This window comes from Cupressus sempervirens, chromosome 11 (assembly GCF_028749045.1).
Source record: "Cupressus sempervirens isolate cs-2001-9-10 chromosome 11, ASM2874904v1, whole genome shotgun sequence".
Taxonomy (NCBI): Eukaryota; Viridiplantae; Streptophyta; class Pinopsida; order Cupressales; family Cupressaceae; genus Cupressus; species Cupressus sempervirens.
The window spans coordinates 736028121-736045475 of NC_143128.1; positions in this window are offsets into that span (position 1 = coordinate 736028121).

The following is a 17355-nucleotide window of genomic DNA, read 5'->3' on the forward strand; positions in this document are numbered from 1 at the left end:
ATTAATGCATTAGATAAGAAATATGATCCCCTTGTTGATATTAAATATTGGGGAGATAAGATTAATAAACTTATGGAAAATTTTGTTAGGTTCATGCAAACCCTTAATGAGAAAAAGACAATTTTGATACAAGCATACCCAGACCAGGCTATAGAGATTGAGAAAAGGCTAGCAAATAGGGCAATAATAAGCCCAAGCAAATACACTTTTCAAAGGAAGGTAGGATATGTTGTGGCTAGAAATGTAAATATACAACATGTTCCTTTGTATAAGAGGCAACTTTCAGAAAGCCATCCCTCAGCACCAACTACTAAAAGACAGAAATTAGAACAAGGTTTGTCATCTAGAGTTGAGGAGTACTCCCCCTCACAAATCCCCATTCATATCGATAATGAAGATTCCTTGAGGGAACAACTAAAAAAAATGGGAGGTTAAAGTGATATTGTGATAACTACATCATAAATGAAGGGGGGAGTACCTGAAGAGCCTCTAAGGCCACTTCTAGCCCTCACTGTAGAAGATTTCAAAGGGAAGGAGATTGATCTTGTTGTGGATCAGGCAACGAAGAATTTTTTGGATGATGAAAATTTTGTTAAGTCTAGGGCATTCATCCAATTTTTGTGGGGGAGTAACATTGAATCTTTTGAGGCAAAGTGTACGAAAATAAAAGCAGAGCAACCTACTAGATAAAACTCTTACATAGAGGAGGAAGTTAAGGCTAGCCTAATGCAAGAATTTAATCAAATTACTCCCTTAGGAGGCAGATAACTGATAAAAGATTCGGTAGTAATGATACTCCTAGAAGGGGACATTGCTAATGCAATGATTTTTGATGCAGTGAGGAAGGAAAATGAAACAAAATTCAGAATTGAGGAAGAAGCAAAACAAGCCCATAAAGGGGTAAAGTACAGTGATGATCACAAAGCCTTGGTTATGTGGTCCATTAAAAAAAGGGATATGTCAAGGGCCCAAGAAATTTCAGATTCTGAACATACCGGGAGCTTAATGGTCCTAAGAGTAGACAAAGTGGATAGTGAGCGGGTAGCACAAATGAACAAGGAAGTAGTTGACTTTGGGGTAGTAGTAGATGCCAAAGACAAGACCAAATTCCTAGAATTGAATGAGAAATTTGAGAAGGTGTTGGAAGCCTATGATGAAAGAGGAAGAAAAATTTATCAACTAGAAAACACAATTGTAAATATGGAGAAGCAATTTGGAAAAAGGGAAAGGGGTCGGCAATCTAGTCAGCTTAGAATTGTAGCTTCCCCTGTTCCCTACCACCTTTTGGTCCTATTGTAGAAATTCCTTGTACACCTCAACAACCAAAATTCTACACAGCTGATGAGCTCAATGAAGAAAAAGAAAAGATCTAGTCATTGCATGTGGAGTTGGCCATCTGACATGAGGACAAAATAAGGGATATAATTTTATTTTTGGTAGATAGAGTCAATTGGCCCCTTTTTTCACTTGGAATTGTCAAAATTGGTGGATATATGGAGAGAGTTGAACAATAATGAAGCCACCTTAAGACCAATCTTGAATAAATGGATCAATAGAGATGATGCCATCATTCCCTGTGTTGCTCTATCATTGACATCTCCGATGATCAAGTTGAGAAATTTTTTGATCAAACACATAATCTATTGACTTTTGATCATAAAAGAGATATACTATAGAGAAGACTAAAAATTTGTTTCTCAAAATATCTTAGCAAAGATTTAAACCTCTTTCCCCATGTTTTAAAAGGTCTAGGTTGTATAAAAGACAAAGAAGAATGGGGAAATGAGCTGAAGGAACTATTAAGCATTAGAATGAATGAAGTGGTAAACAAAGATAATAATATTTGGTTTGCTAGGACCATAGAAGAAATTGTGCAAACCCAATTATTTTTTTATTCTTTCAAATAAGACTTTTTCGAATTAAAGAAATTAGGGAAAGATATTTTAAAGAGAAAGAAAAAAATATTAAACTACAATTGGTGAGATGACATAGTTTTCAACAAGTGGATGGCAGATTATTCCTCAGCTACACAATTGTTATAGGTGGCTTCCCAAGAAATGTTTGTCGATAAAGATAAGATAAGATAAATTTATTAATGTCCAACAAGAGACCAACGAGGATCTAAGGGACTAGAAACAATACAAAGGGCAAAATGCCAGTAGAGGGAGCACCAAACAACGTCTGTAGAAAGAACGTGAAAGCAAAACAACAAAAGAACCAAGAAAAAGGAATAACAATAGCTAAGAACTCCTCACAGGCGAGAGGTAGTCTAAAATGGAAAGGTGGACATTAGGGAAATCAAGTACTTATGAAGGTCCCCTCTAAGGTCTACTAGAGGGATGTTTTCGAGTGTAATCTCTGCGGGGTCTCACAGATCTGGTGTGAACCGAGATAGTGCAGAGAGGCTAATTCGATCCTTGGGCAAGAACTGTAGGATTGAAAAAAGAGGTGATGAGCTATGTAGGGGTTGATGTCAAGAAAAGATGGAGTTGTATAGTGTGCTCGTGAAGCTGCATGGTCTCCTGAAGGTAGAGTGCAAGACAATGTTGGTCAATATATCTAAAGAATGAGGGAAGAGATTGACACTCTCTAAACAAACAATAGAATCTCCCTCGAATTTCATAGTAAACGGGACAACGAAAAATAAAGTGAGACTCGGTCTCGAGCTCCCCAAGGTGACAAAGCCGACAAATCCTGTCCTCCCTACCAATCTAGTGATCAGTCTGAATACGTAGTCTGAAGAAGTGATCACAAAGGAAAGACAATTGATGAAGCTATTCAAACTCATGATAAGGAAGAGGATAAACCAATTACTACATTTGATCAAGTTGTTTAGACTGATCACAAGGAGAATGATCAACAAGTTGCAATTGATACAGATGTCAGAGCCAGGTGTAGTAGAAGAGGAGCAAGTGGTCCCACAACTTGAGGAATAACAAAAGGAGGAAAATCAACCATTAGGAATAGTGGATGTGTAAGAGATTGCCAAAACAAAATTGGCCCCACCACAAAGCGACCAATAAAGGGACCATTTTGTTACCAAGTGAAAGATCAACAATTTTGTTTCTTCTTGTGCAAAATTTTGATGGTGATCGTTTTGTCCTTTGTAATCCTATTTATTTTAAGGACACCTATTCATTTCCCTCTAAGCCTAAAGCTTTTTGCAACTCATACTATATAAGTGAGTTCCCAAGGCTAGAGGAAGGTCCAAATTCTTTGATTACATGAGTTTTTGTAAATTCTGAGATAGTTCATGCATGTTGTAACTTTGTTCCAAACTTGAATATGAAAAGTTAACATTGCTTGGTCTATTGTGTGTTATTTTTTGGTTGGGATAGACATTTTGATTGTATATAACTTCAAGAAAGTTAATACAAATACAAGGAGTTAATTGTTCTTTCCAAATCTTGACTCTTCATTTATCTCCATTGTGTTCTCTGAAGTTTGATAGAAAAGTTCATTAAATTTCAGTTGTAATTCATTCTAAATTATATTTGCTTTTGCTTTTGCTAATAATCTAATGGGTTATGTAAATGCTTACTGCAAAATGGGAAGAACTCTTGGTTTCCAATTTGAAGATATGTTAAGTATGAGATCTGGAAATGAATATTGATGAATTTTCACAAAGTGTCAAGACAAGATCTAGAATTAGGATTAAAATCCCTCCAAGTTAGAGCCCAATGGATAAGACAGTGAGCACCTTTACTATTTGATCTAATAGGAATATTTTTGCATAATGCAGAAAACTTTTATCAATCAATCAATCTTTTAAATTTTATGTTGTTCAAGTCTAAAATGTCAGCCTACACTTGATTCATGGGATTTAGGGTTTGGTAAATTAGCTAGTTATCATCTCTTTTTTGCCACTGAATTAGAAGAAAAGGGCTAAATTATCTATTATTTTAGAGTTCACATTGAGAACATTGATCTTAAAGCAAGAAAGAGTGAATTCCTAAGGTAAACATGCTTGAATATTTCAGAATTCGAAGTGGAGAAGACTTTATAGTCTTGTTAGTTGGTCCTTTTATCTTGCCTCTCAGAATACCCATTATGGTCTTTAGCTACTTCCTAGGTTTTCTGACATTGTAAAAGGTAGTTGAAATCACTGTAAAATCGGGAGCTAACACATCAGTGACTTGATCCTTTCTGAAATAGCATGTTTAACATCATGTGTGACCGGTGGGGCATCAACTGGTTGTTCAATGTTCACACTTTCAGTTATAGGTGCCTTCTCCTCGATCTGAGATTCAATTGACTCTCCTTAAGTCACATTAGTTTCCTCCTTGTCTTCCAATTGTGGCTCTGCCTCTCTTTCAGGATTAAGCATTTCTTGTCTTCTTCCTTCAGTGCCTATCTCAGTCGTTGCACTTCGTTCTTCAACCATATGTTTTTCCTTGTTCGAATCTTTTCTCTTACAAATGAGTGATGCCTTTTGTGGTTGATTTCCTTCGATATATGTGGTTATTTCCTAAGCCATTTTTTGCCAATTTTGATCTATGCTTGCTTGGGCTTGATTGATACGACGGATAATGATATCAATCATATCCTTGGTAGAGTTGAACTTACCCTTGTATACTTCCATCCACATTATCTTGTGAGACTCTGTCATGTTTGGTCTCATCTTTAATCAGGGATTCCTATACCAATTTCCCATGATTTCTTACACCAATACTCCACTTTTCATTGAGTATCTTTTTAAATTCTTTGGGTATCCATACCCCAATATCAGGTGATTTATCACCAATTTCTCTAATGTTAGTGAGAACAACCTTTATGGCTTTGTTCTTATTATCCTTCAAAAATCTTGAGAATCTATTCTTTAAAATTGAGTAATTATGTTTTAGATTTCCTCTTACCTTTCTTTGGTGTTCATGATGTTCCAACTTTAGCTTCCTCTATAGCCTCTGCTATTACTTCTGTTTGAACTGCTTCATCATCAATCTCAATTTCTAATGAGTCTTTGCTTGGTTGTGGCGGTGGTGTCTCCCTTTCCTCTACATGTGCTTGAGTTGTGTGAGGTGGACTCGTTGTTAGTCCTACTTCCATTTCTCCAGTGCTCGTTATTTTATAAAATGTCTTCTTAAATGGTCTTGAAGTTTGACTTCTTATTACCCTTTGTGGGGTTTTCTCGTCAACTTTCTTCTTCTCTGTAAGAAGTCTATTTCTTATTTCAACACATGTGCCAAATCTTCGCAATATTGATCTTTCTTCCATCTCCAATAGCTACATTATATATGACTTTGCTTCTTCTTTTACTTCGTATTTGAATAGTGTAACTACTAATTATCGTCCAATTAGATGTATACAACCACCCTTTCTAGCATGACAATTGACCCTATATAGATATTTTTCCTTTGGGTGCATAAAATAAAGCCTCAAATGCATGCACAACCCATACATTGTGAGGAAATAAAGAAATATACATCCACTTCTTAAGAAAGGTACAATCTAAGTTTCATATTTCTCGAGTTTTTCCACGAATGGGTGTTGAAGTTTTCCCAAGTTCTGCCATGGATGGGCACTAAAGATTTCCCGAGTACTGTCGTGAGTTATAATTGCTTGGCTTGTCTGCATTGAACATTTCGTTCAAAGGGGATTGTTTGCAAGGAAATCTATATTGCCCTCTGTCGTGGCATGTCTGCTCTCTCGTGGGTGGGCCGCTATCTTTTCCGTGGACGGGTGCTGCCCTTTGTCTACTTCTGTTGCTTGGGAACCTCTCAAGTTGTTTGACGGATTGTGCATCACATAGCTGTCTATAAACTATTTGACAAAATGCCCAGTTTGTGGTAAGGCTATGAGCTTCTAGGGACACCTTTTATAAGCTATGACACTCTTATCTGATCCAATTACACTACAACAACTCATTGATCACTTGGTTACAGTGGAGTCTACTAATGTTGTCCTACAAACTATTTTTGATCAGTCAACTTCACTCTATGTTAAAATCACAGAATGGTTGGCTTTGTTGGAATCCGAGAATCACACTCTATGAGATACTGTGCAATCTCTAGTTACTGAAAATACAGGCCTTAAGGCTAATTTGGAATCTGCTACCATGCAACTTAGGGAGTTAGAAACTATCAAGGAGAAACAATTAGAGATCGTCAATAGACATTCTTCACTGTTAACAAAGATTGAATTAAAAGTGAAGTCTTGGGCTTCTTTATGTAGTTTTGCAGTTGAGGCTCCCCTTTCAAGCATTGAGAAGTTAGTTCAAGGGAAGATGGATGATGAGTGTGTTAGGTGGACCCATGAACTAAACTTACGAGTCAGTGGTCTCTCCTCCATTGATGATCCCTCGACTACTAGATTCTCTTTCCTCAAGGACCAGTTGGACATTTTAGACGTCACTCTTGATAGGTGTTGGTTAGGCCTTGATGGTACTCTCTTCATTGGGTTCCTCTCCCTCTCTGATAGGTTGCGAGCTCTTAGGGAAAAGAAAAATTTATTCTCTTTCCCCTAAGATCTACCTAGATGAGGACCTCACTCGATCACAGGTGGCAAAACTCAAGGAAGCTCGTGCCCTCATTGTGGCAGCAAGACAAGAGGGTAAATATGCGGTCATCAGAAATCTTAAAGCAGTAATCTGCGACACTTTTCCTACAGGCTGGGTTCCGAGGGTGGCTTCTAAGGCCAAATGACTAGCTCAGTGGTAGTTGAGCATAGGTTCTTTGTGTTTCAATTGCTGGAACGGTAATGGTATCCTCTAGTCTATGTATGACTTACTTAATGATGCTATTGGTTATGCTGACCTTTTTATTACAGAGACAAATGAGAGCCCCATGCATCCTCTTCCCAGTATTTTTGGCTATCAGTGGCTCTCCTCTTTTAGAGATGAAGTCGGGTGCTCTGGTGGGGTTAGAAGTTCTAGTGGGGTTGCCTGTCTTATCCGTGACCACCTTTTTAATAAAATTTCCTTGGTTCTCTCCCACAACTATGCCAGATTCATGTGGATTTGTATTGATTGAGGAACCTTGCTCTATAGAGATAACTATATCATTGTTTGTCACTTTTCGCCAACATCTTCATTCTATGCAATTCATAGTACTCAAGGTGGGGACCCCTATGAGGACCTTCTTGATCACATTACCAGATTCTTTGCCATGGGGAACATCATTATTTTGGGAGACATTAACGCGTGAACTAAAGACCTACAACCTCCTCTCCATGATCGCAAGTCTGATCCCATGTGTACGACTGATTCTAATCTTGGTTTTGTGGGTCTACTTAGCTCCCCGAGAATTGTTAGGGGACCTTCACTAGGTATGGTCGTAATTTGTTACAGCTTTGTGAGTCTTCTAACTTAGTGATCTTGAATGGACTCTCTTGTTTTCCTAGATTCAAACTCTTCACTTGTTGGCCACATGGTGGTGGTGTTAGCAGTGTTGACTATGTTCTCTCTACTGCCTCCTTCATCCCTCTCATTTGTCGCTTTACCATCTCTCGCCTTCCTCTAGCTGATCATGCCCTCCTTAGCATCACCCTTTGAGGACCCCTGACACCTCCTCCTCCTTGTTTATCTGCTTCTTCTTGCCCCCTCTTCCCTCCCCCCATGCTTGCACTTCTTTTCGCTTCTCTAATGGTGACATGAAGGTCTTCATCCATCACCTCAGACAACTTCTCCCCCAAGACCCCTTCCTCGACCACGGGGACGTCAACTCCATGTTTCACTCACATCCGCCTTGTGGGAGTCTGCCCTTCTCTCCGTTCCCCACTGCACCTCCTCACTTACCCCTAGCCCCACTCGTAGGTCTTGCCTCGTTCAATGAGGACTACAAATGCTTTCATCACATGCTTCACTCTGCTCCACCCACTACATTTTCCTCTTCTTCCTCTTATTTGAGGCTCGACTATCATCACTTTCTTTCCCCTAAGAAACAGAAGTTCACTTTACTATAGTGTAAGTCTCTTTAAGCCATGTTCTTCCAATCCCCAAAGCTCTTTTGGCGCACCATGTTTCCTTGCCACCCCCCAACCTCCCTCTACTCTAGACCTTCACTCCCTTGCCTCCCACACCTCCACACTCTATGATATTCTTGGCTAGCCCCCTCTCCATCTCATCCTCCAACCCACCTATTGTCACCTCTTCTCCTTTTCCCACATTAGTGAGGTAGTTAGAGTTATGAACAGTAGAAAAACTCTAGATGAGGAAGGATTTCAAGTTGAATTCTTCAAGTTGGGTATCTCTGTCCTCTGTCCCTTTCTTATAGCGCTCTTCAATCGAGTGGTTTGTGTCGGCTTCCTTGACTCTTGGTCACGACATATTATCTATCTGATCCATAAATCTGGGCCAACTTTTGACCCCATAAACTATAGGACCATCATGGTTGGGCGTACCTTCACCAAACTCTATGTGACTGTGTTGAACGGTTTCCTGTTCGGTGAGCTCGATTAGCAACATTGTCAGGCTATAGGTCAGGCTAGGTTTCGTTCAAATTTTCAAACCATTGATCACATTTTGACTATATGAGCCATTATTGAGGCTTGCCACCGCTCGGCGGAAGTTTATTGTTGTTTTGTTGACTTCCACAAAGCTTTCAACTCTGTTCCTCGAGTGGCTTTCTTTTAGCATCTTAGGGACATCAGGATCTCATAAATTCTTCTTACAACTATTATGGGGTTATACGAGCGCATTGAGGGAAGATTAAGGACTCCACAAGGCTTCTTTGATCTTATCCAGAGCACTATTAGGGTGAAACAAGGTTGTCATCTCTCACCAACTCTCTTTGACATCTACATCGATGAGCTTGAGGCTTTTCTCCGTGATTGCTTGTTCCCTGGCAATGATTGTTATTTACATCAGATATTGATCTCTATTCTCCTATTTGTTGATGATGTGATTCTCCTATCATCTTCTCCATATGGTCTTCAATGGCTCCTTGATGGCTTGGCCTGTTTCTACGACTTGGGTTATGATCTTCAATTGTTTGAGGACATCCCATCTCCATTTTTACTTCCACAGTACCAAGATCGAGATTGCATCTTCATATACTTACTTGGGGGTTAAGTTTTCTAGACCTTGATTCAGCCTGAGACCAGCCATGCAACCCAGAGTCAACAAGGGGCTCGACTCCCTTGCTATTCTTGAGCGACAGTGCGTTCGACACCACTTCCAGGACACCATGACTAAGATGTCTCTCTTGACTCCCTAGTCAAGCCAACTATCCTCTATGGCTCTACTGTTTGTGGCCCCTCCCTCTTGGATTCTGATTGGGCCTTTATTGAGAGATAAGATAAGATAATTTATTACTGTCCAACAAGAGACCAACGAGGGTCTAAGTGATTGGAAACAATACGAAGGGAAAACGCCAACAGAGGGAGCACCAAACAATGTCCATAGAAAGAATGTGAAAGAAAGACAAACGATAACAATAGCTAAGAACTCCTCCCAGGCGAGAAGTAGTCTAGAATGGAAAGATGGACATAGGGAAATCAGGTACTTTGGAAGGTCGCCTCTGAGGTCTACTAGAGGGACGTTGTCGAGTGTGATCTGTACGGGGTCTCATAGATCTGGTGTGAACCGAGATAGTGTAGAGATCCATCTTCAATCCTCAAGCAGGAATTGTAGGATTGAAGAAAGAGGTGATGAGTTGCATAGGGGTCGATGTCGAGCAAGGCTAGGGTTGTATAGTGTGCTCGAGATGTTGCATGGTCTCCTGAAGATAGAGTGCAAGACAATGCTGGGCAATATATTTGAAGAATGATGGAAGAGACCAACACTCTTTGAATAAATAGTGGAATCTCCCTCGGATCACATATTAAATGGGATAATGAAAAATAAAATGAGACTCGGTCTCAACCTCCTTGAGGTGACAAAGCCAACATATCCTATCCTCCCTATCAATTTGGTGATCAGTCTGAATATCTAGCCGATGAGAACCCACCCTAAAAGATCCCAAGGAGATGCGAAGAGCGTGAGTCCAATGACGATTGAGGTACTAGGGATGTAAGATGATCCCATCTTGAATATCAAGAAAGTGCTAAGCATAGAAGGCCATGCGTGGACGTAGCCCACTTGGGGGATTCCTCTAGGTCGCGATAACATATTATTTGTAGATGTCAAGTCTAACATGCTCATTCAATTCCTGTTGAGATGGAAGAAGATGGGCAAGAGCGTCCAAAGAAAACTGGAAGGGGGGAACATGATCCAAACTAATACCAACCAAGCCCAAGAGAGCAGAAACCTGGGTGTACCAACAACGAGACCTGTGACCAGAATTTGAACCCACAAGCTCCATAGAGGAAAAATAAGCCAAGTAGGAATATCTATAACGATCGTCGGAGGAATCAACAAAGCTCTGGAGCTGGAGCTGGTGAAGGAGTCAAACTAAATCAAAGATGGTCCCTAACCTAAAAGGGTGAGCACCAAACTCAGCTAGAACGATGTTGTGTGGTGTGAACCGGTGACCTTTCAGATTGGGGACCATTTTGATTTAGTTTGGTTCCTTCACTGGCTCTGGAGCTTTGTTGATTCCTCCTATGATCGTCACAAATATTCCTACTTGGCTTATTATTCCTCTATGGAGGTTATGGGTTCAAATTTTGGTCACAGGTCTTGTTGTTGGTATACCCAGGTCTCTGCTCTCTTAGGCTCGATTGGTATCAATTTAGATTATCTTCCCCCCTTCCAATTTTCTTGGGATGCTCCAGCCCATCTTCTTCCACCTCAGCGGGAGTTGAATGAGCATGTTAGACTTGACATCTACAAACACTATGTTATCACGACCTGGAGGAATCCCCCAAGTGGGCTCCATTCGCACATGGCCTTCTATGCAAAGCACTTTCTTGATATCTAAGACGGGATCATCTTACGTCCCTGGTACCTCACTCGTTGTTGGACTCGCACTCTTCACATCTCTTTGGGATCTTTTAGGGTGGGTTCTCACCAGCTATGTATTTAGACTAATCACTAGATTGGTAGGGAGGACAGGATCTATCAACTTTGTCATCTCGAGGAGGTCGAGACCAAGTCTCACTTTATTTTTCGTAGTCCCATTTACTATGAGATCTGAGGGAGATTCTACTGTTCGTTCAGAGAGTGTCGGTCTCTTCCCTCATTCTTCAAATATATTGACTAGCACTATCTTGCACTCTATCTTCAAGAGACCATGCAACTTTGTGAGCACACTATACAGGTCCATCTTTGCTCGACATCGACCCCTATGCAACTCATCACCTCTTTCTTCAGTCCTACAGTTCGTGCTTGAGGATTGAAGCAGCCTCTCTGGGGAGAGAGAAGAGTTTTCTCTTTGCCCTAAGAGTCCGAAGGCGATCAACAAGTGAAAGGAACCGGATAAAGAGGGTATTATCATGCCCAACCCAGGCACAATCAAGTGAGATGTCAATGATATCCAATTGATCTTTAAGGAAGGAGTAGCCTACTGCAAGAGGTTTGGAGCAAGGAAGAGGGAGACCGCAGACCCTCAAGTTTAGCTCATGGGCACGCCTGACCCTTTCATCTGCTATCTTAGTCTGGACTAGCTTCTTTACGTCAGAGAGAGTAGCAGAAGGAGGGGAGGAAGAAATGGGGTTGCTGCAAATAGATGTCCATGATTTTAGCTGTTGTTCTGTTTCGACCTATAGGGACCATTGTTTTTTATCGAGTTCCTCTTGCTTCATCTTCAAGTCATGGATATCCATCATTTGCGTTGTGCACCAGATGTTATTTTGAATTTTATTTAGGTTGGTGACCTAGTTCTGTTGTAGGCAGCAGTCAAGTTGCTCCTTCAAATCCATCTGTATACTTGTGAGAGAGCTGTCAACGTGCTGTTTCAAATCGTTAACTGTCTTGTGTAGGGACTACATAGTATCATGAAGAGTTTGAATCTCAGATTCAGCCTCTTTCAACTAATTACAGAGCTTAAGGAAGAGCAAGGATGCTGCAACAACAATGTCTTTCAGGGCTGCATTGTTAGTCTCAACTTTTGTCATGCGGTCAAGTAGCTGCTGGAATGTGATTGGGTCGAGTTGGGGGTTCATAGTGGATGAACCAAGGCCTACCATTCTGTCAAATGATTCACAGGCAACCCATAGACACAAAAGCAAACCTTGGTTGGATGATGTTCAAAATGGCTTTCAAATGTGAATTTATCTTGATGAGGATCTCACCAGATTGCAAGTGGCAAAACTTAAGGAGGCTCGAGCTCTTGTTGTGGCTGCCAGACAGGAGGGTGAATGGGCAGTGATCAGAAACCTCAAGGCTGTGATTCGAGATACTTTCTCTACTGGTTGGGAGTTGAAATCGAAGTAGGTCCTAAAGGCTACAGACATTTCCTAGGTGGTAGCACTTTTGTCATTCTTCTTTCTTTCTCTTTCTCTTCTCCTCTCTCTCTTTCTTTCTTTCTCTAAGCTTTGGATCCCTACTCCTTGTCGGGATGGTTCTTGCTCACTTCTTCTTTTGGTTTTTGTTTTTATTCTTTCACGGATACCGTTTGGTGTTCTACTATTTGTTGCTTTCTTGGTTGTATGTTCTCAGTCCCATAGACCTTTGTTGGTCTTTTGTTGGACATTAATAGAATTATCTTATCTTATCTACACTATCTCGATTCACACCATATTTGTTAGACCCCGCAGAGATTACAGTTAGCAATGTTCGTCTAGTAGACCTCAAAGGCAACCTTCCAAAGTACCTAATTGCCCTAATGTCCACCTTCCATTCTTGACTACTTCTCACCTATGAGGAGTTCTTAGCTATTGTTATTCTTTTTTCTTGGTTCTTTTGTTGTTTTGTTTTCACCTGGTGTTTGCCCTTTGTACTGTTTCCAGTCCCTTAAACCCTTGTTGGTCTCTTGTTGGAAATTAAATAATTTATCTTATCTTATCTACATAACATGAACATAATTATCTCACATCCTATCTTTAAAAACTTGACATGAAGTTCTCATAAATTGTACAAAATGGTCCATTTGTAAAATACTTTTGGCAAATTTTTTCCCACTAACTTAGATTACCACCCAAGGTTTAGATAAATACACACTTGAATTAAATTATTGTATAAAAGAATATTATTAAAAAAACATAAGCAATTGTAGAACAACAATTGAGGAACAATAGTTTAAATTTTTATATAAAGAATGACAAGTTGAAGAATAATAACAAGAGTATGTTTGTGTTGTATTATTCACACTTCATCAATAAAATTTTAATTCTAGTCTGCATTATGTTGAATTATTTATTAGAATACTTTGGCATCAAAGGCCTTCTTAATACATCAGCGATAGTAAATTTTCATTCTACCAAGCATTTTTTTCCATGTAAGAGAAATTTATCAATTTAAACTTTCTCCCTCATAAAATTTCTCTTCCCTATTTTCAATAAACATGAAGTATATTGTAGAACATTTTGAATTAGCACTTTAACTTTATATTTCTAATTTCATTTAAATTCTCTTTATATAGTTATTATGTCACTTATAAATACATTTTTAAATCGGTTTTAATTGTTTCAATCTGTCATGGCTATTCTATTCTTCTTTAAAAGTCCTCTTACAAATTCTCTTTTCAGCTAGCATCTTCATACCAGCTTATTGGTATCCTTCATCACCAATCCCATTATTCTCATTTTACAAGATCTCATCAAATTTCATCACTTTCTCTAATGTTATTTCTCACTAGCACACTTCCATTGTATCTATCCAATAACACTACTTTAATAAATTCTTTGGCCGATCTTTTAGCAATCAACTTTCGTTTTCATATGCTAGAAATTTATCATGTGATAGGTCAAATAAAGTACTGAAAGAATCTCATATTTTTCTATATAGTGTTTTAAATAAAGTAATTAAAAAATACCCCAAATGCCTCTTAGGTATATAGAAATAAATTCCTTGGCCTGTCTTTTAACAATCAACTTTCATTTTCATATGCTAGAAATTTATCACTGAAAGAATCTCATATTTTTCTATATATTGTTATAAATAAAGTCATTGAAAAATACATTTTCTTGCTTCACTTTAGATTTACCTAAAAAGTAACCCAAATATCTCTTAGGTATGTAGAATATTGTGTGAAAGTTTCAAGTTTTCTTTAAGATCTTAGGAGATTAATCATCATAAACAAAATATGAAATAAATAATATAAAATTTATAAATGTATAAATTTTACACATTACAATCCTTTTGAATAAAAATTTCATAAAACATCATTTTATCATAGGTACTTACAAAATATAGTCTATTACTTATAAACTAAACCTAAGAACACTCTAATACATGCTTTCTCCTAACAAAAAATACAAAAATATAGTCTATTACTTATAAACTTAATTCCTAACAAAAAATACAAAAATATAGTCTATTACTTATAAACTTAATTTAAGAACACTCCAGTACATGCTTTCTCCTAACAAAAACTACATCATATACATAGCGATATGATTCACTGTACATATCCAATTTCCAAAAGAGAAGAACTTACATGATTTGAATATAATTAATATAAATACAGTATGGAGTGGTTAACTAGGTTTTTTACTGTCCAAAATGTCATTGTCTACTGTAAGAGCAAGTCCCCGTGCTACTGCTTAGCTTATTTTTGCTAGCAACAACTGCTCAACTTTTTATGGAACAATTTGTAGACAGAGTGACTGATGCAAGAGCATCTTGCATGGGAAAATTATCGAAAAAAAAAAAAAAAAAAAAATTGGAAAAAAAAATTGAAAAAAACAAAAAAAAAAAATTGTGGAGGAGAGAGAAAGTGACGAAAATTAAAGGAGAAATAATTAAAAAGAGAAAAAGGAAAAAAGAAAGGAAAAGGGGATTTCTATTTTCGAAGTGCATAGGTGGCATAATAGAAAAAAATAAAAAATAAATGGTTGTCATTCCATTTATCGAGGTGTGTGGGTAAAATTCTAAAAAGTTATGAATATTGTAAAAAGTTGTGGATATTGTAGAAGGTTATGGAAGTTGTAGAAGGTTGTGGATAGTGTGTAGGTGGAATTCTAGAAGGTTGTGGATAAGTCATGCATTGGGTGGTAAATGTTTATTTAAGCAAGGCATATGAGCATTTCTAATCACGCTTGAGAAGGAGAAGCTCGGGAAGTAGAAGCTTTGGAAGGAAAGTTTGGAAAGGTGAAAGTTGTGGAAGGTGAAGCTTGGAAAGCTTGGAAGGCTTCAAGGTGTGAAAGAGAAGGAAGAAGTGAAGAGTGAGTTTTCCTAAGTCTGTGGACAGAGCGCCGAATGTGAGGCAGTTTACAGCAAGATTATGATGGAGTTGTGAGTGTAGATAGAGCGCTGAATGTGAAGCAGTTTACGCTTGGATCTTGGATAAAGTTGGAGAAGAGCTAGTGACTGCGGTTTAGAAACAAGGAGGTTGCTTGGTGGCTTGCGAGCACAAGTTGAGATCTTGGAGGTTTCTACCAGAGTGTGGATCTGGACTAGCTTGGGCTTGGATTGGATCTTGAGAGATCTTGCAGAAAGGTTATTGTAATTGCTAAGGATTTTCAAGTTTAATAAAATTTCTTGGGAAGCATTTTATCTCTCTTTGTCTTCATATTGTTGCATTCTTGGTTATGAGTTGGTAGGGTGGTGTGGCCCTTCATCAGTGGTATCAGAGCGTACCTTCATCAGTGACCCCATGAATGGTAAAATTTTCTGCTTATTTTTAAATAAACTCTTAAATATTATTTTTAAAATAAAATTTAAAGTATAATTCTTATTAATATATCTAGAAACAAAATTTTAAACGATTGAAAAAAGTCGCCATGCTGCTTAGGTTATTTTTGCTAGCACCAACTGCTTTAACTTTTTGTGGAACAATTTGTAGAGAGTGGCCCCATGAATGGTAAAGTTTTTTGCTTATTTTTTAGTAAACTTTTAAATATTATTTTTAAATAAAAATTTTAGTATATTTCTTATAAATATATTTGGAAACAAAATTATAAACGATTTAAAAAAGATATCGAAAAAATATGATGAAGACAAATGTAGCTTTTCACAATAAGCAGTTGCTCTTATTTCTAGCCCCACCATTTTTCCCATGCTTATTTTCAATTCCTAAATAATAGTTGCTTCACAAATGTAGGAGGAGATTTCAATTTATCCTTTCTCCAAGATTAGAAGTTTGCATAGGAACACTCCAATGGCTTAAATTTAAGCTAAAATTGCACTTAAGCAACTGCATGGGGACATAAGATAAGCTGCTAGTAATCACAATGATGGTATCTTGGTTCAAACATTAGATGAACGCACTCTTATGTTGATTTTGTTTCCTTTTCTTTTCTTTTGTGTAGCTTAAAAAGTTAATTTTCTTCATTGATACTTATGCACTCAGAAACCAACCAATGAAAAGAGTTCTTTCAGCCCTTAGCAGAACCGTTGCTTGTAAGGTTTCTAAATGGAGTTTGGCAACGCCCTAGTCGCTTGCCTAATTACATTTATAATGTAGATTCTAGCCGAATGGAAGAGCATACTAGAAATATATATAACAGCTGGTAACTTAGGCAAATTGATTGTTAAACAATATATAAGAGCATTGGACAATTTTGGTTCTTGGAATAAATCAATTTAGTGCAAAGTATTAGAATGAAAATCACTATGAATTACCATTAGCTACAGAAAAGTATTGAATAGCAATCAATTGACTTTTGAAGTTTTAACAGTTGTAGACGTATAACTGCTGCGAAAGGAGGCAAGAAAATGAAACCGGCCTTAAAGGGCCACGGATCATATTTTTAATAAAAAAACAGGGTTAGATATGATAAGGTTATTGAACTCTAGGAATTCAGTAAGCTAATCAGAACGTAATTACACAAAATATTCTTTATATGATGAGAACATGAAATTGGGCAAAGGGAAGGGCAGTCCTCAAAGACATCTTTAAATGATGTTTTTCAATATTATTAATGGTCTGTGTCCCACCCAATGGCAGATCAAACTTATTGACATTAAATTTACAATGAATTAAAAAGGTACAAGCCACTAAAAGTAAAACCTCTCATATATGCTAATAACAAAATTGGTATTGGAAGACTCAACTTTGGCGTATGATGACAATCATGATTCATTTCTCACATACCCAAAAGATCTAATAGAATAGAACTTGGAATGTGATGGAGGACAAGACATTTCACATTCCATTGGAAAGTCCCAGATAATCAAATGGTTCATCCATTCATCTCTTGTTATCATATCTTTTGGCACCCATGAAACTCTATGAAACAATAGTCATATGCCATACGGCCAATATATCAACTTGACAAGCTAAAGAGTAACAAAGGGACTTGACCTTTAGAGAAAATGCAGTAGGAAGTTGACTCTGTTTTCTCCCATGAGGAGTTAACGGTGAACCTATGAACACTTGCAAACATGCAGAAGTGTTGCTACTATAGTTGATAGCTCCATACCATTCAAAAAAAAAC